Source organism: Heterodontus francisci, chromosome 4 (genome assembly GCF_036365525.1).
Source record: "Heterodontus francisci isolate sHetFra1 chromosome 4, sHetFra1.hap1, whole genome shotgun sequence".
NCBI lineage: Eukaryota > Metazoa > Chordata > Chondrichthyes > Heterodontiformes > Heterodontidae > Heterodontus > Heterodontus francisci.
The window spans coordinates 86,010,795-86,033,249 of NC_090374.1; the positions used below are offsets into that span (position 1 = coordinate 86,010,795).

Genomic DNA, 22,455 nt, shown 5'->3' on the forward strand with positions numbered 1-22,455 from the left:
CTCTCATACCCACATCTCTGTCCTGGGATTGCTGCACTGCTCCAATGAACTCGAGCAAGCTCGAGGAACAGCACCCCGCACCTCATTGACCGATTAGGCACCCTACAGCCTACCGGACTGAATATGGAGTTCAATAATTTCAGAGCATGACTGCCCCACCCCCACCCACCTTTTTAGTTTTTTTTTTTTATTTCATTTTATTTTAGCTTGTTTCATCATTCAATTTATTTTTTTACCATGTGCCTGCCACTGCTGTTTTTTCATGTTTGCGCTTTTGGCGAGGGCTTTCATTATTCTGTCATTTAACACCCTCCCTGTACTAACGCTTTGTCTTTCACTACACCATTAACACACTCTTTGCCTTTGCCCCATGGCCTCCTTGTCAGTTATTCTCTGTGATCCTCTGTCCTATCAACACTTCCCCTTTTTGTTCTCTTTTGCCCCACCCCCGCTTTATTTGCTTAAAACCTTTTACATTTCGAACCTTTGCCAATTCTGATGAAAGGTCACTGACCTGAAACGTTACCTCTGCTTCTCTCTCCACAGATGCTGCCTGACCTGCTGAGTATTTCCCGCACTATTGTTTTTTATTTAAAAAAGATTGCTTTCTCCAGAAATCTAAAAACTGCATTACATAAGGACATAAGAACTAGGAGCAGGAGAAGGCAATTCAACCCCTCGAGCCTGCTCTGCCATTCAATACGATCATGGCAGATCTCATCTCGGCCTCAACTCCACTTTCCTGCCCGTTCTCCATAACCCTTCAATCTATTACTAATTAAAAATCTGTCTATCTCCTCCTTAAACTTAATCAAAGTCACGGCATCCACCGCACCCTGGGGTAGTGAATTCCACAGACTCACGACCTTTTGAGAGAAAGAATTTCTTCTCATCTCGGTTTTAAATCTATTACCCCTTATTCTAAGATTATGACCTCTCGTTCTAGATTGCCCCACTAGAGGAAACATCCTCTCTACGTTTACTTTGTCAATTCCCTTAATCATCTTATATATATCTCAATTAGATCGCCTCTCATTCTTCTAAACTCTAGCGAGTAAAGGCCTAAACTGCTCAATCTCTTTTCACAAGACAAACCCCACATCTCTGGAATCAATCAGTTTACTGAACCTCCTCTGAACTGCCTCCAATGCAAATACATCCCCCCTCATGTAAGGGGACCAAAACTGTATGCAATACTCCAGGTGCAGTCTCACCAATGCTTTGTACAGTTGCAGTAACACTTCCCTACTTTTATACTCTATTCCTTTAGCAATAAATGCCAAAATTCCATTTGCCTTCCTTATTACCTGCTGCACCTGCATACTAGTTTTCTGCGATTCACGCACAAGGACACCCAGATCCCTCTGCACCAAAGCACTCTGAAGCTTCTCTCCATTTAGATAATAATTTGCCTTTCTATTCTTCTGACCAAAATGGATAACCTCACACTTATCCACATTAAACTCCATCTGCCAAATTTTGGCCCATTCACCTAACCTATCCATATCCTTTTGTAAATTTCGTATTTCTTTATTGCAACTTACTATCCCACCTATTTTAGTGTCATCTGCAAATTTGGCTATAGTACCTTCTATACCTGCATCCAAATCATTAATGTAGATTTTAAATAGTTGGGGCCCCGGGGACCGAACCCTGTGGTACCCTACTAGTTACATCTTGCCAACCAGAAAAGGACCCATTTATCCCGACTCTCTCTTTTCCGTCGGTTAGCCAATCCTCTATCCAAGCTAATAAATTGCCCCCTAACCCCATGTGATCTTACCTCATGTATTAACCTTTTGTGCGGCACCTTATCAAATGCCTTCTGGAATATACTACATAGATATACTACATCGACAGGATCCCCATTATCCACTTAACTTGTTACATCTTTGAAGAATTCTAGCAAATTAGTCAAACACGATTTACCCTTCATAAAACCATGCTGAGTCTGATGGATTGCGTTTTGACTTTCTAAATGTCCTGTTATTACTGCCTTAATAATGAATTCCAACAATTTCCCAATGACAGATGTTAAACTAACTGGTCTATAGTTTCCTACTTTCCGCCTCCCTCCCTTTTTAAATAAGGGCGTTATATTAGCATTTTTCCAATCCACTGGAACCTTCCCCGCATGCAGGGAATTTTTGAATATTATAACCAATGGATCCACTATCTCCGCTGTCACTTCCTTTAAGACCCTAGGATGTAGGCCATCAGACCCTGGGGACTTGTCTGCCTTCAACCCCAATAGTTTGCTCAGTACTTTTTCTCTCGTGATGATGATTGTTCTAAGTTCCTCCCTTTCTATAACCTTTGCATTACCTGTTACTATTGGGATGGTACTAGTGTCCTCCACCATGAAAACTGAGGCAAAATACTGATTATGTGTCTCTGCCATTTCTGTGTTCCTCACTATTAATTCCCCAGTCTCATCCTCCAAGGGACCAACATTCACTTTAGCTACTCTTTTCCCTTTTATATACTTATAGGAGCTTTTGTTATCCATTTTTCTATTTTGCGCTAGTTTTCTTTCATAATTTACCTTTGCTCTTTTTATTACTTTTTTAGTAACCTTTTGTCGATCTTTAAAAGTTTCCCAATCTTGCAGCCTGCCACTGGCCTTTGCAATATGATATGCCTTAGTTTTTGTCTTCATGTTATCCTTAACTTCCTTGCTTAGCCATGGATGTTTTTTCCCCCTCTTACAATCTTTCTTCCTCTCTGGAATATATTTTAGTTGGGAGGAATTGAATATCTCCTTAAACATCTGCCACTGCTCATCAACTGCCCTACCTTGTAGTCTTCCTGCCCAGTCCAGTAGGGCCAAATCTGTCCTCATGCCTATGTAATTACCTTTGTTTAACTCCAGAATGCAAGTATGGGACTCCAGTTTCTCGCCCTCAAACTGAATTTGAAATTCTAGCATGCTATGATCACTCTTCCCTACAGGATCCTTAACTATGAGATTAATTAATCCCACCTCATTACATAATACAAAATCTAGAATCGCCTGCTCCCCAATTGTTTTTCGCAGCAATATGTTGTGGAACCAATCTCTAATACATTCAATGAACACTCCCTTGAGGCTACCCTTGCCAATTTGATTAATCCAGACTATCTGCATATTAAAATCACCCATGATTATTGCTGTACCTTTCATACAGGCCCCCAGTATTTCCTGGTTTATACTGTGGCCCACTGCAGAACTACTGTTTGGGGACCAAAAGATTGCTCCCACCAGTGACTTCTTTCCCTTGCTATTTCTTATTTCTACCCAGACTGATTCTACGTCTTGATCTCCAGGGCTTATATAATTTCTCACGACAGCACTGATCTCTTCCTTTACTAACAAAGCTACACCACCTCCTTTTCCTTCCTGCCTATCCTTCCGAACTACTGCGCACCCTTGGATATTCAATTCCCAAACCTGGTTTCCCTGCAACCACATCTCAGTAATCGCCAGTAAATCATGCCCATTCGTCTCTATTCGCGCTGTTAACCCATTATTCCGAATGCTTTGTGCATCCAGATACAAAACCTTTAGGTTGGTTATATTGTCAAATTTCCCTACTCTTGCATGATTCCTTGGTGCAATATGACGTTCACACGTTCTGTCCTTACCTTCTGTTTTCTGGTAACCATCAGCCTCATCACGAAACTGCACTCCTACCTTCTCCTTTAACTTCCTGTTTTTCCATGCAACTGAACCCTGCCCCCGACTATTTAGTTTAAAGCCCTATCCACAGCCCTAGTTATGCGATTCGCCAGAACTCTGGTCCCAGCATGATTCAGGCGGAGCCTGTCCCATCGGAACAGCTCCCTCCTTCCCCAGTACTGGTGCCAATGCCCCATGAATTTTAACCCATTTCTCCCACACCAATCTTTGAGCCACGCGTTTACCTCTTTCATCTTATTGACCCTGTGCCAATTAGCTTGTGGCTCAAGTCGCAATCCAGAGATTGGGTAAGCTGGGTAAGTGAGTTTACAACTTATATAAACTTACCTTTTTGTTTCGGCAGTTTCTTTTTGCAGCGGCGACAGGGAGAGCGAGGTGGCAGCTGGGTAAGTGAGTTTACAACTTATATAAACTTACCTTTTTGTTTCGGCAGTTTCTTTTTGCAGCGGCAACAGGGAAAGCGAGGTGGCAGCTGGGTAAGTAAGTCCTATATATTTGGGTGTGCAGATAAGGTAAGGCTTTTTCTATTTAATTTTTTTTTCACGTGATTGGTAAAAACTTTTCGTTCTTTTTTCATTTATCTAAGTTGAGACTAAGTTAAGCTTAAGATTAAAAATGGCAGGAGATCTCAGACCCGTGTTATGCTCCTCTTGCTCAATGTGGGAGCTCAGGGACACGGCTGATGTCCCTGACTCCTTCACGTGCAGGAAGCGTGTCCAGCTGCAGCAGCTCGTTAGACCGCATGACAGCTCTGGAGCTGCGGATGGACTCACTTTGGAGCATCCGCGATGCTGAGGAGGTCGTGGATAGCACGTTTAGCGAATTGGTCACACCGCAGATTAGGATTGCTGAGGGAGAAAGGGAATGGGTGACCAAAAGGCAGAGAAAGAGCAGGAAGGCAGTGCAGATGTCCCCTGCGGTCATCTCCCTCCAAAACAGGTATACTGTTTTGGAAACTGTTGAGGGAGATGGCTCACCAGGGGAAGGCAGCAGTAGCCAGGTTCATGGCACCGTGGCTGGCTCTGCTGTTCCGAAGGGCGGGAAAAAGAGTGGAAGGGCTATAGTCATAGGGGATTCGATTGTAAGGGGAGTAGATAGGCGGTTCTGTGGTCGAAAACGAGACTCCCGAATGGTATGTTGCCTCCCAGGTGCACGGGTCAGGGATGTCTCAGATCGGCTGCAGAACATTCTGAAGGGGGAGGGTGAACAGCCAGTTGTCGTTGTGCACATAGGCACCAATGATATAGGTAAAAAACGGGATGAGGTCCGACAAGCAGAATTTAGGAAGTTAGGAGCCAAGCTAAAAAGTAGGACCTCAGAGGTAGTAATCTCAGGATTGCTACCAGTGCCACGTGATAGTCAGAGTAGAAATGAAAGAATAGTCAGGATGAATGCGTGGCTTGAGAGATGGTACAGGAGGGAGGGGTTCAGATTTTTGGGACATTGGGACCGGTTCTGGGGGAGGTGGGACTATTACAAATTGGACGGTCTACACCTGGGCTGGACTGGAACCAATGTCCTTGGGGGTGCTTTTGCTAACGCTGTTGGGGAGGGTTTAAACTAATGTGGCAGGGGGATGGGAACCAAATGAGGTCGTCAGTGGACAGTAAGGAGGTAGTAACTAAAGCCTGTAAGGAACTAGATAATGAAGTCAGCGTGACTAAGGGAAAGAGTAGGCAGGGAGCAGATGATGTACACAAAGGGACTGGTGTTCTGAGGTGCATTTGTTTTAATGCAAGAAGTGTAGTAGGTAAGGCAAATGAACTTAGGGCTTGGATTAGTACCTGGGAGTATGATGTTATTGCTATTACTGAGACTTGGTTGAGGGAAGGGCATGATTGGCAACTAAATACCCCAGGATATCGATGCTTCAGGCAGGATAGAGAGGGAGGTAAAAGGGTGGAGGAGTTGCATTACTGGTCAAAGAGGATATCACAGCTGTGCTGAAGGAGGGCACGATGGAGGACTCGAGCAGTGAGGCAATATGGGCAGAACTCAGAAATAGGAAGGGTGCGGTAACAATGTTGGGGCTGTACTACAGGCCTCCCAACAGCGAGCGTGAGATAGAGGTACAAATATGTAAACAGATTATGGAAAGATGTCGGAGCAACAGGGTGGTGGTGATAGGAGATTTTAATTTTCCCAACATTGACTGGGATTCACTTAGTGTTAGAGGTCTAGATGGAGCAGAATTTGTAAGGAGCATCCAGGAGGGTTTTCGAGAGCAGTATGTAAATAGTCCAAGGCGGGAAGGGCCATACTGGACCTGGTGTTGGGAAATGAGCCCTGCCAGGTGGTTAAAATTTCAGTAGGGGACTACTTTGGGAATAGTGATCACAATTCCGTAAGTTTTAGAATACTCATGGACAAAGACGAGAGTGGTCCGAAAGGAAGAGTGCTAAATTGGGGGAAGGCCAACTATACCAAAATTCGGCAGGAGCTGGGGAATGTAGATTGGGAGCAGCTGTTTGAAGGTAAAACCACATTTGATATGTGGGAGGCTTTTAAAGAGAGGTTGATTAGCGTGCAGGAGAGACATGTTCCTGTGAAAATGAGGGATAGAAATGGCAAGATTAGGGAACCATGGATGACAGGTGAAATTGTGAGACGAGCAAAGAGGAAAAAGGAAGCATACATAAGGTCTAGGAGGCTGAAGGAACACGAAGCTTTGAAAGAATATCGGGAATGTAGGACCAATCTGAAACGAGGAATTAAGAGGGCTAAAAGGGGTCATGAAATATCTTTAGTAAACAGGGTTAAGGAAAATCCCAAAGCCTTTTATTCATACATAAGGAGCAAGAGGGTAACTAGAGAAAGGATTGGCCCACTCGAGGACAAAGGAGGAAAGTTATGCATGGAGTCAGAGAAAATGGGTGAGATTTTAAACGAGTACTTTGCATCGGTATTCACCGAGGAGAGGGACATGACGGATGTTGAGGTTAGGGACAGATGTTTGATTACTCTAGGTCAAGTCGGCATAAGGAGGGAGGAAGTGTTGGGTATTCTAAAAGGCATTAACGTGGACAAGTCCCCAGGTCCGGATGGGATCTATCCCAGGTTACTGAGGGAAGCAAGAGGGGAAATAGCTGGGGCCTTAACAGATATCTTTGCAGCATCCTTAAACACAGGTGAGGTCCCGGAGGACTGGAGAATTGCTAATGTTGTCCCCTTGTTTAAGAAGGGTAGCAGGGAAAATCCAAGTAATTATAGACCGGTGAGTCTGACGTCAGTGGTAGGGAAGCTGCTGGAGAAGATACTGAGGGATAGGATCTATTCCCATTTGGAAGAAAATGGGCTTACCAGTGATAGGCAACATGGTTTTGTGCAGGGAAGGTCATGTCTTAATAGAATTCTTTGAGGAAGTGACAAAGTTGATTGATGAGGGAAGGGCTGTGGATGTCATATACATGGACTTCAGTAAGGCGTTTGATAAGGTTCCCCTTGGTAGGCTGATGGAGAAAGTGAAGTCGCATGGGGTCCAGGGTGTACTAGCTAGATGGATAAAGAACTGGCTGGGCAACAGGAGACAGAGAGTAGCAGTGGAAGGGAGTTTCTCAAAATGGAGACGTGTGACCATTGGTGTTCCACAGGGATCCGTGCTGGGAACACTGTTGTTTGTGATATACATAAATGATTTGGAGGAAAGTATAGGTGGTCTGATTAGCAAGTTTGCAGACGACACTAAGATTGGTGGAGTAGCAGATAGTGAAGGGGACTGTCAGAGAATACAGCAGAATATAGATAGATTGGAGAGTTGGGCAGAGAAATGGCAGATGGAGTTCAATCAGGGCAAATGCGAGGTGATGCATTTTGGAAGATCCAATTCAAGAGTGAACTATACAGTAAATGGAAAAGTCCTGGGGAAAATTGATGTACAGAGAGATTTGGGTGTTCAGGTCCATTGTTCCCTGAAGGTGGCAACGCAGGTCAATAGAGCGGTCAAGAAGGCATATGGCATGCTTTCCTTCATCGGACGGGGTATTGAGTACAAGAGTTGGCAGGTCATGTTACAGTTGTATAGGACTTTGGTTCGGCCACATTTGGAATACTGCGTGCAGTTCTGGTCGCCACATTACCAAAAGGATGTAGATGCTTTGGAGAGGGTGCAGAGGAGGTTCACCAGGATGTTGCCTGCTATGGAGGGCGCTAGCTATGAAGAGAGGTTGAGTAGATTAGGATTATTTTCATTAGAAACACGGAGGTTGAGGGGGGACCTGATTGAGGTGTACAAAATCATGAGAGGTATAGACAGGTTGGATAGCAAGAAGCTTTTTCCCCAGAGTGGGGTATTCAATTACTAGGGGTCACGAGTTCAAAGTGAGAGGGGACAAATTTAGGGGGGATATGCGTGGAAAGTTCTTTACGCAGAGGGTGGTGGGTGCCTGGAACGCGTTGCCAGCGGAGGTGGTAGACGCGGGCACGATAGCGTCTTTTAAGATGTATCTAGACAGATACATGAATGGGCACGAAGCAAGGAGATACAGACCCTCAGAAAATAGGCGACATGTTTAGATAGAGGATCTGGATCGGCGCAGGCTTGGAGGGCCGAAGGGCCTGTTCCTGTGCTGTAATTTTCTTTGTTGTTTGACACCCTCTTCTTTGTTCATTACCACCTTTTTGGTTCTGCTTTTTAATTTAGTCCCTAGCTGCTCATATTCCCTCAGCAGAACCTCTATCCTCGTTCTACCTGGATCTTTGGTACCTTTGTGGACTATGACAACTGGATCTTTCCCCTCCCACTCCAAGTTCCTCTGCAGCCCAGATGAGATATCCTGAACCCTGGCACCAAGTAGGCAACACAGCCTTCGGGATTCTTGATTCTGGTCACAGAGTACAGTGTCTATGCCCCTGACTATACTATCCCCGATTACGACTACATTTCTCTTTTCTCCCCCCACCACGATGCTATGGTTAGTTTGCTCATCCTCCCTACAGTCCCTGTTCTCGTCCACACAGGGAGCAAGAATCTCAAACCTGTTGGACAAGGACAAGTTTAGTTTAGTTTAGTTTAGAGATACAGCACTGAAACAGGCCCTTCGGCCCAACGAGTCTGTGCCGACCATCAACCACCCATTTATACTAATCCCATATTCCTACCACATCCCCAACTGTCCCTATATTTCCCTACCACCTACCTATACTAGGGGCAATTTATAATGGCCAATTTACCTACCAACCTGCAAGTCTTTTGGCTTGTGGGAGGAAACCGGAGCACCCGGAGAAAACCCACGCAGACACAGTGAGAACTTGCAAACTCCACACAGGCAGTACCCAAAATTGAACCCGGGTCGCTGGAGCTGTGAGGCTGCGGTGCTAACCACTGTGCCGCCCAAAGGGCTGAGACTCCTGCAACACTACCTCCTGGATCCCTCTACCTGCCTCACTCATAACCACACCCTCCTGTCCCTGACCACTGGCCGAATTCAAGACAGTTAATCTAAGGGGTGTGACTGCCTCCTGAAACACAGCGTCCAGGTAACTCTCCCCCTCCCTGATATGCCGCGGTGTCCGAAGCTCAGACTCCAGCTCACCAACTCTGAGCCGGAGTTCCTCGAGCAGCCAACACTTGCTATAGATGTGGTCACTAAGAACCACAATGGGGTCCGCCAGCTCCCACATCACGAAGGTACAACACATCGCCTGGCCCTGCATCTCTATTTTATTTAATTAGATTTTAATTTGTTTTTCAAATTTCCGATTGGTCTTTAGTTTTTAATCTGTAAAATATTTCTCCTATTCACCTTTAATCTGAAATCAACTTAGAATAGGTAATTCAACTGGCAGTTACTTACCAACCAATGAACTTAGTTTTCCTGTGATGTCACTCTTTTTTTCCCCCTCTGTTTTTACAAACATAACATAAGAACATTACTCCCTTAAAATAGCCTCTCACTCTCTGTGATCTCCTTTTGGCGCGCTTTTTAAAGCTCTGCTGCCACTGTGTTTTCTCAGATTAAAAAAATAAATCAAATCCAAATAAAACGCTAATGAATAACTAGTTCCAGTAGTTGCTTGTAACTTGCACTCATTAACTCTGAAAAAAATGGACTGAAGTCACTGAACAGGCCAAGGACAAATGTTGATTACATCAGTGTTGCTTTTAGCTTGAGTGAACTGTGCAAACTGGTCAAGACTTTCAATAGGAAGTGAAGAAAGAGGGAGAAAGGGGAAAAATATAAGCTTAGAAATTATTCTGGTCAATGCACCGCCAAATTCCCTTCTCCACCATTTTAATAGAGGCACTGACGCAGTTAAAACCAAGAGGTTGACAGCTGCATTAAAATAATAGAGAGAAGAATTTGTGTGATGTCAGAGAACGCAGGAAACACTCAGGAGGTCAGGCAGCATCCATGAAAAGAACAGAGATGTTGACACTTTGGTTGTGGACCCTTGGAGAGAACAAAAGGGTTCATGTTTCAGGTGTATGACGAAGAGATGATGAGTATTTCCAGGATTTTGTGGGGGTTTTTTCTGATTTCCAAATTCTGTATTGTTTTGCTTTTAGTGCAACAATACAATTACAGTTTTTTGAGAAATCAAAGGAGAATCACCACAGTTAGTCATACTGTTCTTTGTATAAAAAAAAAGTCGGTCATACTGTGACCCTTAGAGAGTTTCTCTGTTGTCCATATTTAGCCTTTTCAAAAATATATCTTCATGTTCAGCAGGAGACGACTAGCTCTGGCAATAAATGTATACGACTACTAAAGTGAATTTTGTCACCTTCAGAAGATCCCTACTTATCAGAAATAATATTGGTGTAAAGCACTGGTGGGAAAAGACATGCATTATGCTGCGTTTTTTTTTAAAAAGGCGACAAAAGAAAAACAGTTTGCCACCTTTTTTTTTTAGAGAATGCAGTGCAGCTAATAAATAGTGGAGTTATAGAACGAATATTGTGTACCACAACATTAGGTTGCAGTTTCCAAAGATATGGAAGCAATTATTTTTTTTTAATTAAACATAAGTAAAAATAAAACATAATTTATCTATAAACTAACAACTCGCCTGTACCAAAGTTAAGCAACTGTCTTTTCCATTGTCGATAAGCCCATCCTGATTCTGGAGTTGTAACACCACATTTGACCTTTGTGTAGCCCCTGAACTTACTTATCGCACAAATGTGAAAAGTTATATTGCAGACACCAGTCCATAGAGAAGTGGGAAGAACAGTCACTGCTTACGAGTCACTGGGTACCAGTATGGGAAATCAGATTTCAGGAGAGGATAGCAACAAAAAAAAAAAAAGGTTTAAATATAAGCTATAATGAATGACAAAGAAAGCATTTGTGACTTCCTAATTGTGGTGCTGAACAACAGATCTACAAAAACCAAAGTCTATGCTAAAATAGAGGATCTCAGCCAGGGTAGTGACAGCGATTCTACAATTGACCTCAATACAACTGGGAAAGGATTGACTAAGCAAGTGTGTGTGCTCTTCAAGTACTTAAGTCAACAGAAATGAAAATGAGTCATGAATAACGGGCAGCTGATGGATATCGCCTGAGCCAAAGTCAAAATTAAGCCCATGTTCTTTGCACAAAATTTTGATCATTTACCAAGGGAGGTAGTATGAGAAAACCCCCCAAAAATGATGCTTTGTGCAAGAAATGCACAAACTAAATCCAGAAAAGCTTAGAATGCCCATCAACTCAGATTAATTTCACTCAATTCCTAAAACTACTTCAGGAAATATGCTGAGAAATTATGATTTCTAAATCGAATCAATATTTTGTCCAGCTCACTTTGCCTTTATACCTGGAATGTTCTTCCATCAAGTCTGAACAAGTGAAAGGCCATGTAATTACTTCTATGTTAAATAAATTCTCAGTGAACTGTTAGCATTGGCAGGATACCTAGTATATTGGTTGCACATACATGCAAATCTCACCTTTAGCTATTATGGATGTTATCAAGCTAGGAAATTGGCAGTCACTGGACATAAAATTCTGTTCTGGTACAGTTTACACATCTGACTCAGGTAGTTTTAAATGAAAAAGAGTACATGAACATTATTCTGATCTGCTCCACAATCTCAATTATTTTTGCATTTAGCCAACCATGAAAACATTAGCAGGTCTGCAGTTCAACATGGGTGCCAAAACATAGTAAAGTACATTTGTTTATCACAAATCCAATCACATATTCACATTCAAAGTCAAGTGACTACTGAGGAGAAAACAGGAGGACTCGGGATTTAATTATCTCAATTATTTCATACTCAAAAAAAATTGTGATTTGTTTAAAATACCCACCAACTCTTCATTACATTGGCAGACTGGGAACATAAGTTTGTCAAATTTGCAGATACTTAGGGAGGAAAAATAATCAGTCTCCGTACTTAGCGTTTATTTAGATAGCAAGTGCAAATAATCTATTGATGGAAGCACTGATTTAAAGGACTGCAAGAGTAACAGAAAAATAATGAGAATACCATGCCCCCATAAAGTAAATTTATGCTGCTTTATCAGCACACTTTCTGCTACTACCAACTCAGAATTTATCGCTGTTAGATACAGCAGTGACTCAGTCCAAACATTCTTCACTGAATAAAATGAAAATCCATAATCTGTAATGCCAGCATGATCTTCAACAGCAACATTGCAATCATGGAGTCATAATCAATTCATAAAGGTTTATCTTTCTGAATATTTACTTTTCTTTCTTCAGAGAGTAATATTGTTTTAGCAATTGAAAAATGGCAACTCATTTGACATTTATTTTTTATTAATGCAATTTTTAAGATGGCACAGGCATTTAGGTTTCAAGTGTTCGGCATATCAAAACGCTGAATAGCTCTGCTTTCTTATGCATTTAAACAAGTGGAATGTGTAAATGAAAAATAAATGAAAGTACCTTCTGAATGAACTAAAATAAAGCAATAATATTCAGCCCCTTTTCTTGTTGCATAACCATACTGCCTATTTGGACTGAGAAATACAGACTATAAAAAGGTCCCAGATTTAATGCCTGTTCTACTGTGTTAGCAGAGTGCAGACGTAGTAGCAGACAGTGCACTATAATTGGCCCGAGAGCACTGCCTTGCTTTGGAGGGGGAGAAAACAGCACAAGTTTGGCGGCACAGTGGCGCAGTGGTTAGCACCGCAGCCTCACAGCTCCAGGGGCCCGGGTTCGATTCTGGGTACCGCCTGTGCGGAGTTTGCAAGTTCTCCCCGTGTCTGCGTGGGTTTTCGCCGGGTGCTCCGGTTTCCTCCCACATCCAAAAGACTTGCAGGTGATAGGTAAATTGGCCATTGTAAATTGCCCCTAGTATAGGTAAGTGATGGGGAATATGGGATTACTGTAGGGTTAGTATAAATGGGTGGTTGTTGGTCGGCACAGACTCGGTGGGCCGAAGGGCCTGTTTCAGTGCTGTATCTCTAAATAAAAAAATAAATAAAAAGTTCCCAATCCAGCAAATCCTGTAAGCAAGTCCGCGCTTCTGCAGATGTTGAGTGATGAAAGGCCATTAATGATCAGGGTTGTTTTTAGCACTCGTGCTTTAGTGATATAAATTCTAACACCGAGCACCTGGATCCATTCGTTTCAGCAGCTTCAGATAAACGCAAATTAACGAAACACAAGATTTAAATTTTGCATGCTGCTTTTAAAGTCATATAATGCCTGCTTACGAGGGCCACAAAAACAACAGGCTTGGACATAAAGGATCTGTAACTGAGGATTAAGTCAACTGATGAGACTTTTTTGCTAATTCAATATTACGTTTCAAACAATATGATAGTTACAACACTATGCATTTTCCCCTTCCTCCAGATCTTATACATTCAGAACCAACCTCAAAAACGATAATGCGCAATAAATCCTGCGGCAGTGACAAGGGCCCTACAAGCGCTCACGAGGTTTGTGTGGAGACACTATTCCAGATCAACGTCCAATGACACCTGCTGGAAAGAGGTCGAGAGAGTGCGCGTGGGAGAGAGGCACACACCCCCTTCTGGCCTCTGCACAGAATGAGTCACTGGCTTGTCTCCTTTGTCCAAGAAAATCTCCCAGCTTTCACACAGATGGACAGATCGTCACATGATTGACTCAGTGTACTGCCTGGAACCTTCTGATGAGATTCAAGTTTAGGAATTTCAGTCCCTCAGGCCTCAGGATATTAACGTTTGATTCAAGTTGTTGAAAGGTTGGCCCTTTCAAGGTTGATGTGCCAGGATGGCTTTGAATGTCCTGCTAATGAAAGCAACCTCCTGTGGTTCACTCAATAGAGCAAGCCATTGTTCTGGGTACAGGCTCATCAGACATGTGTCTCCTCTTTGAGGTCTTGGAATGTGCAAGGTGTTCAAATGCAGCAATCTTGGCTGCAGGCTTTTAAAAAAAAAATGTGACTGTAGAACTCCAGCTCTTTCGATGTGATTAAAAGTTTAATGTAGGTTGCCAATTGATGAATTAAAAAAATCTTCCTTTGGCATAGCAGGTTTTCTTGACATAGTGAACTGTTTGATATCCATAAATTGATTTAGGCTCGCCAAACACTCAAACTGACATTTGTATGAACAGCTTTGGGGTTGTTTCTGGGACAGGAATGAGCTCCATCCATCAGATAATCTACACTTTCAAAGCTAGGAACTGTAACATCTCAGAGAACTAAGTGGAGCTGTGGGGAGTGCAAGGTATCTGATTTATTTAAGCATTAAAAAACCTCCACCTTGACAGTATCAACCTTTATTAGAAGTTAAGGCTTTAATTTAAGTGTTTATTAGATAAAATGAGATTAAATTATTCAATGAACTCATTAACATGTTTTAATTTGATCAAAGCTCAATTTTGAAAACTTGGATATCAATGGACAGAATAACAGGTGTCATGAAGCAACATTGAGAAATGGAGATAAAACAGCACAGCTCTCAAACATAGATGTCCAATAGTGAGTTTGACTAAACCACCATTTTCATTGTGGGATCTGATGTGCAGATCAGATTCTGGCTCTAAAACGACAATATGGAAAAGCAAAGTCATGGGGATCCGGGCTACCATCTTATGATCAGGTTCATGAGGTTTCGTGTGAACGACTGCAGTGAGGAGTTTGGGACAAAATCCCAGAAATGTTAGGATAGCAGCAGACCAACAGTTGGCACATACAACATTCACGATAACCTGTTTAAATAAGTGTATTCATGCCTGCTATAAAACAGTGGACTACAGAGTACCCTATAAACACCGAAGTGTTTGTCTATTATTATTGGCAACAGCGATTTCTATGTTCAAAAAGTTACAACTTGAATCAAGAGTTAACAAGTACGTTATTTGACCAATAACTGATTACTGCAACAAGCATGACTCACCATCATAGCTGTTTCTTGGCCAATTTAATGTAATATATCCTCTCATATGAAGCAGTGTAACAAACAGAAACTATTTCCAACAATATTATAAAACTTTACTCCAAAATGTTGGAAAGCATACCAGAGGCATCTTAAATGTCAGAATTCTCTTGGAAAGTATGCTCCCAGAACTCCTTGGAAGTAAATGCTGTACAGTATGTATCAAATATCCACTTCCATAATTACCACTGCAGCAAATCTCTTCATCTAATTACCGATAAAGGTAAAGGTACATCCACATTACAGATTACTTATTCTTAAGCAGTTGTTATTCAAGTAGCTTGTCAATGTTTTTGACAGACATCCTAGAGATGATGGTGCTTATTTCCTGTTAATGTACTGACAGCAAAGTTAGCACATTCTGCCAACTCAACAGCTTCAGCAGCACTTCTGAAATAAAAATCCATAACATACTTAGTTAGTGTCTCACCCACAGGAAAAAAAACAGAAAATATGTAAAATTCTACATTTACAGAATCCATTGGGAGCCATTATAGTCACCTGATATATAATAAAATTATAATGTAAAATAGCACAATTTTGAAATTCATTTGATGAGGTGTAAACAAAAATCAATCCACCAGGGGTGGGAGAAAGAGGGTAGCCCGGAGCATCACTCCAGCTCCTCTTGATTCCATGAAATAAAAAGACCCTAATACATTGAGACTTCCAGCTCATTCAGGCAGTCACCCAAGCTGTCGCGTGGAAGGCCAGAGTTAAAATCACAAGGACGAGTAATAGGCCGGTAAGTCGACCACAATGATTTTAACTCCTCTACCACTCCTCTTTCACCAGGTGGAGTCTTAAAATCGCCCCAATGTCAGAGCAAGAGCTAGAATTCCCTCTGTGAGGAAAGATAAAGAAAAGTTATTTTACTAAACTATTATAATCAAAGAGTTCAGCAAAATAATTTAACTTGACACGAAGAAAATGCACCCCCTTAGCGACACTAATCTGGTTTGAAGATCAAACCGCCCATGAAGGCTAGATTTTTCAAGACACATTAATCAAAGCTGAGAGAGAATCTCCCAACGGATCAATGAGTTTCTTTAGTGAATAACTAAGCCAGACCATGGAGGCCCCAGGTTTGATCAGTAGTTGTTGCTGAATTATTTGATCTCACTGGTTGAAATACTATAATTCACGAGTTGAACTATAGAGGGGAAAATGCAGAGAGTACAACTCCCAATTACTGAGACGTACAGATAGCAAAAGGAAACAGGCTTAGGTTTGGTTGCGACACCCTCCAGTGTGGTCTAATAGTCTGCTATAATGACAAAACTCACAAATGAATAATGCTCATAGAGGTGTTAACTGAGGATGACCAGCACCAGGGAACTGTACTCCAACATGGACGTAACACATCCAGATAAAGGGCGGGGGGGGGAAGAGAAGGGAAGAAAAAAGGGAAAAAATAGAAAATAGAAAAAAAAAAGAGAGTTCAGTGACATGCATATTTGCACCTCTTCAGAGATTTGTAATTGCATTTATACTGAAGAGCTAGCTCCCAGTCCCTTGGCTATAAAACTACTTTATTTATACAGAGGAATATTATTGAAGATACAACTGTGAAGTCAATTTGACCCCCATTAATTTCTACCTTGCCTACGAGAAACCTTGATCTGTTAACTGAATAAAGGATTACTCCAAAAGAGAAAACTGTAAGTTTATGCTGGAATTACTTCCATGTTTTATAAAAGGTATTTAAAAGGCCTCTTCTAGCCTGACCTTAGCATTTCCTCAGACTACACTACTTCTCTAGAGATACAACCAAATCAAGCTCAGTCTAGCAACCAGCCAAATGAAAGGCAATTTTATTTCAGATAAGTTTTTCTAACTAGGCAGCAAAAGTGACTTTCGTGCATATTTCAACTATCATATTCAGTAGTCTATGCTGAGAGCAGTAATCTTTTTAAACCCCATCCCCAGAGGCCATAAACAGGATCACCAATCAACAATGTCATGACACATGGTTTCTCAAGACGTTATCAAGCTAGACCATTCTCCCATGATTGTGAAAGATAGATAATGATGAGAAATGGTATCATCCTAAACAGGCAAGCCTTCAGTTTGCCCTCATGACCTGAAATATCAATGGTGTTTTTACAACTGTGGGACTGAGAGCTGTTTCTCCAATATAAATGCACTTTATAAATCTCTGTCCAAGGAAATGTAAGTATGAATACTTGTTCAGAATGTTGTCCTGTGTGTCAGTCCATCTCTAATCCAATAGTGTTTTCCAAGTTATTGTGTGGCCTAAATAGATTAATCCTTTGATATGTTCCTAACTCAAAAGGACAATATAATTTCTCCAATTTATTGGCAAACACTGGTTCAGTCCTTCATCGTTTTATGTGAAGTTACTTCACTGTTCAAAGGGATATTAAACTGTCAGCTTTTACAGACAATAATATGCGCTGCCAATCAAATCAATATCAACAGAGTAAAGATGGAGGATAAGTTCCTTCCGATGTTGAAGTTTATACTAAATCAGCTCATGCTTGTGATATCTTTTCCAGAAATAGTTTTTACAGTCATGGCATAGCACTCTTGGACATCAGCTCTGAATTCAAACCAATTGCAAAAGGTTGCTGTCAATGCGTTTCAGCCAGGACGTGTTCATAAAGTAGATGAGTACATTTTCTACTAACACCAAGTGATCTTGCACCTGCCATAATCAATCTTTCAGTACAATATTAAAGCCTTGAGATAGCAAGTAACCAGTCACTATACATGCTGAATTACTGAATTACAGTATATTGTTTCTAAACAAATTTCCCAAGGGTAAATCCGATTTAATATTAGTTATATAAATAGATTTAGTGGTTCTACAAATCATCTTCTCCATATTAGGGTTGAAGAGCCGATCACTGGTAAAGTGACCTGCACGCATCACTCCTCTCTTTTGTGGGTTCCAAATCAAGAAAATCATTTATTTCGCGCTTTTCGCAGCCTCAAGACATTGGAGCCAGTGAGTATTTTTGAAGTGCAGCCATTGTTGTAATCAAGGGAAACACAGCAGACAAACAAGGTCCCACAACAGCAATGGCATAAATGCACGCCAACCTGATTTTTAGTACTGTTGGTTGAGGGATAAATATTAACCAGGAACAAGGACTCCCCTGCTCTTCTTCGAATACTGCCATATGAACTTTTATGCCCACCCGAGTGTAGACAGGGCGTTAGGTTAATTTCTCATCTGAAAGACGGCATTTCTAAAAGTGCAGTACTCAAGAATAGGAGTAGGCCCTTCTGCCCCTCCAGCCAGTTCTGCCATTCAATTAAATCTTGGCGGATATGTACCTCAACATTTCCTTGCTTTTATTTCATAATCCCTTTATACCCTTACCCAGTATAAATCTACACACAATTGATAGCCTCTGTTATTATGTGCTCAAGTCTCTGGAATGATGCTTGAACCAACGACCTTGTGACACAAGGGAATTAAGGTATATGGGAATAGGACAGGAAAATTGAGTTAGAGGACAGCTATGATCATTTGAATGATAGAGCAGGCTAGAGGGCTGTACGACCTACTCCTACTTCTTACATTCCATGTTCAATGACGAGAGTGCCACTACTGAGCAGAAAACCTTTTTGGGGGCAGTTTCCTCAAGTACTATGCCCTGATAGAATTCCATAGTGCAATATGATCTTGTTCACATGATGTCTTCCCCCTTTGCCCATCACAAAATGTTCATCAGACTACAGGGGCAGTAGACATGGATCTAACAGCAAAATCCAAGACCCGTGAAAATCATAGTCTATGCTACTACTTTTAGGGCTTTAGGCTGCAATCCTTTTACATTTAGTCGTGGCATAAATGGTGGAATTACCAGGGAGTTATGGTCAACTGCATCACACAAAGGTAAAAAGTTCAGTCACCTTTCTGAGTGCATACCTTCAATGAAATACTTAGATCAGAATCCCAACTACCTACAACAGGTAAGTGCTGCTCGTTTCAATGACATCAGCTTAAGCGCACTTCTTGGAATGTCAAAGGATTATGTCCATGCAAGCCCACAGAAAAAGGCAAACAAAATTTTTTATATCAAGAGGCATGGAATAATAAAGCAACAAAGGTAATGCTGAATTTGTACAAGATATTAGTTGGGCTATAATTGGAGTATCATGTGCAGTTCTGGGCATCTCATAAGGATATAAAAGATGGAGCACAAATCACTGAGAGGTTACAAAGAATGAGAAATTGGAAATAGAAAAAGAGACACTTGAGAAATTCCAGCATTTATGCACCAGAATGGAGTTAGTTGAGGGGTTGTTGACCCAACAGGATTCAAAGTGATCCTTTCCACTGGTTGCCAAGTGAGGACTGAGAGTGTAAGGAAATAACCAAGAATTAAAAAAGGAGGATGAAGTTAAGGAAAAAAATGTACACCAAATACCATTAACATGAAATTCTGCAACTCAATTAAAAATATTTTTGAACCCTACCTGAAAATATAATTGGAGAGCTGCTTGAAAAAGGTGAAACAAACAGCAGACAGCAAGGCTCACGTGAATTTAAAAAAATCACAGTTTGTGAGAAAAATGAGCCATTCTCTGCTCTACTCATTGTTTTTTTTTTATTTATTCGTGTGATGTGGGCGTTGCTGGCTAAGCCAGCATTTATTGCCTATGCTGAATTGCCCTCGAGAAGGTGGTGCCTTTTTTGAACCACTGCAGTCCTTGGGGTATAAGTACACCCACAGTGCTATCAGGAAGGGAGTTCCAAGATTTTGACCCCACAACAGTGAAGAGACGGCAATATAGTTCCAAATCAGGACGGTGTGTGACTTGGAGGGGAACTTGCAGGCGGTGGTGTTCCCATGTATTTGTTGCCCTCGTCATTCCAGGTGGTAGAGGTTGTGGTTTGGAAGGTGCTGTTGAAGGAGCCTTGGTAAGTTGCTGCAGTGCACCTTGTAGATGGTACACACTGCTGCCACTGTGCGTTGGTGGTGGAGGGAGTGAATGTTTGTGGATGGGGTGCCAATCAAGCAGGTTGCTTTGACCTGGATGGTGTCGAGCTTCTTGAGTGGTGTTGGAGCTGCATCCATCCAGGCAAGTGGAGAGTATTCCATCACACTCCTGTCTTGTGCCTTGTAGATAGTGGACAGGCATTTGGGAGACAGGAGGCGAGTTACTCGCCGCAGAATTACCAGCCTTTGACCTGTTCTTGTAGCCACAGCATGTGTGTGGCTGGTCAGTTCAGATTCTGGTCAATGGTAACCCCCCAGGATTCTGATAGTAGGGGATTCAGCGATGGTAATGTCATTGAATGTCATGGGGAGATGGTTAGATTTGGTCTTGTTTGAGATGGTCATTGCCTGGCACTTGTGTGGTGCGAGTGTAACTTGCCACTTATCAGGCCAAAACTGGATGTTATCAAAGTCTTGCTGCATATGGACATGGGCAGCTTCTATATCTGAAGAGTCATGAATGGTGCTGAATATCCCCACTTCTGACCTTATGATGGAGGGAAGGTCATTGATGAAGCAGCTGAAGATGGTTGAGCCTAGGACACTACCCTGAGGAACTCCTGGAGTGATGTCCTAGAGCTGAGATGATTGACGTCCAACAACCATAACCATCTTCCTTTGCACTAGGTATGACTCCAACAAGCTGAGAGTTTTTCCCCCCTGATTCCCATTGACTTCAGTTTTGCTAGGGCTCCTTGATGCCATACTCGCTCAAATGCTGCCTTGATGTCAAGGGCAGTCACTGTGACCTCACCTCTGGAGTTCAGCTCCATGTTTGGACCAAGGCTGTAATGAAGGCAGGAGTTGAGTGGCCCTGGCAGGACCCAAACGGAGCATCAGCGAGCAAGATATTGCTGAGCAAGTGCCACTTGAAAGCACCGTTAACGACACCTTCTATCACTTTGCTGATGATTGAAAGTAGACTGATGGGGCAGTAATTGGCTGGATTGGATTTGTCCTGCTTTTTGTGCACAGGGACATACCTGGGCAATTTTCCACATTGCCGGGTAGATGCCAGTGTTGCAGCTATACTGGAACAGCTTGGCTAGGGGTGCGGCTAGTTCTGGAGCACAAGTGTTCAGTACTATTGATAGAATGTTGTCAGGGCCCATTACTTTTGTAATATCCAGTGCCTTCAGCAGTTTCTTGACATCACATGGAGTGACTATTTGATTATTCACATCTCTTTTCCTCTCCTGAAGTTCTGACCCCCGCAAATACTCAACAGCAAATGGGATCATTTCTACTCAATTTCTTGTTTAAATGCTACTTTAAAATAAAATCAACTTTCATCACTAAGCTGCCAGTTTTGTTATGGAGTTAAGTTTGGTGATAAAGTTTGCTCTTGCCCGTTATCTCTCTCTCCATCACAACTCGCACTGGCATACTCTCAAAACTTAGACTGTGTGCATAAATGGGAGCAGCATGGCACAGGTTTAACACTTAACACTTTACTATGATAGTTAACACCAGAGGTGGCAGTGACTGACAACCTTGCATTACTGTGCACTATGAAAAGTGGGACAACACCAGGCTGTCGGATAGAAATCTTCTAAATAGATTCAAGTAATCAATGAATTTATTTGCAAGATTTATGAATACCAACACAAAAAGGATACGACACAAAAGCATAAATACAATGCTTGACAGCAACACTCAAACAGTAAAAAAAAAGCTTTTCAGAATCTTAACTTTATGAATGGTGTTCCTTCACTCCATAGAATCCTGCCTCAAAGTAGAAATGTGGATGAAGCAGAAAAATTGCAAAATGTTGAAAATCTCACATATCAAGTAGGCTTCTAAAACTTAGATCAAAGCAGCCCTCACTAGAAATTAACTAACATTAACTTGCAAACAGATGAAGTGTAACCCAGAGATTTCCAGCATTTGATTGGTTTCAATTGCTTTCAACACCCCATCGACACATCAAGTAACTTGCTGTCCTCAGAAAGCTTTGCAACAATATAATGCATGCACTAACATCTCAAACACGAGTTGCAGGTGCATTAATTTTTCATGTGGGCAAACAATGCTGTTTACCCCCAAAACTGAGTTTCTGAACCCCATATCCTCTCCATCAAACATCAACTTCCTTATCTGTAATATGACCTGGCTCCAACCATGCCTGTCTGCCACAGATACACTCATCTGCCTCTTGTTACTCCAATGTGTTTTGTTGAATGATAATTTTCTTTGGTCTGCTGGCTGGAGATCTGAATTTATTATTTTTTTTTAAAAATACATTTTTAAAAGTCAAAGATACCAGCAAAGTCATCCTTTCAGCTCAAGATGCTCACCTAATTTGCAACACTATCCTACACTGTAATGCTTGTGAGGAGAGAGACAATAATGTCTGCCAATATCCCAGCAAGAACAAAGACCCAGGAAGTTTAAGGAAACTGTTTGTTCTCGTTCTCTTAGCAGGAAGAAATAATGCGAACTGATGTATTTGAAT

The 22,455-nt window shown here is 41.8% G+C and overlaps 1 protein-coding gene across 9 annotated transcripts in view; it reads right to left on the reverse strand.

Moving 5' to 3' along the window:
* fbxl17 (F-box and leucine-rich repeat protein 17) overlaps nt 1-22,455 on the reverse strand; it is an 878,768-nt gene that overhangs the window by 800,345 nt on the left and 55,968 nt on the right. The gene's annotated exons all lie outside the window — the stretch shown is intronic.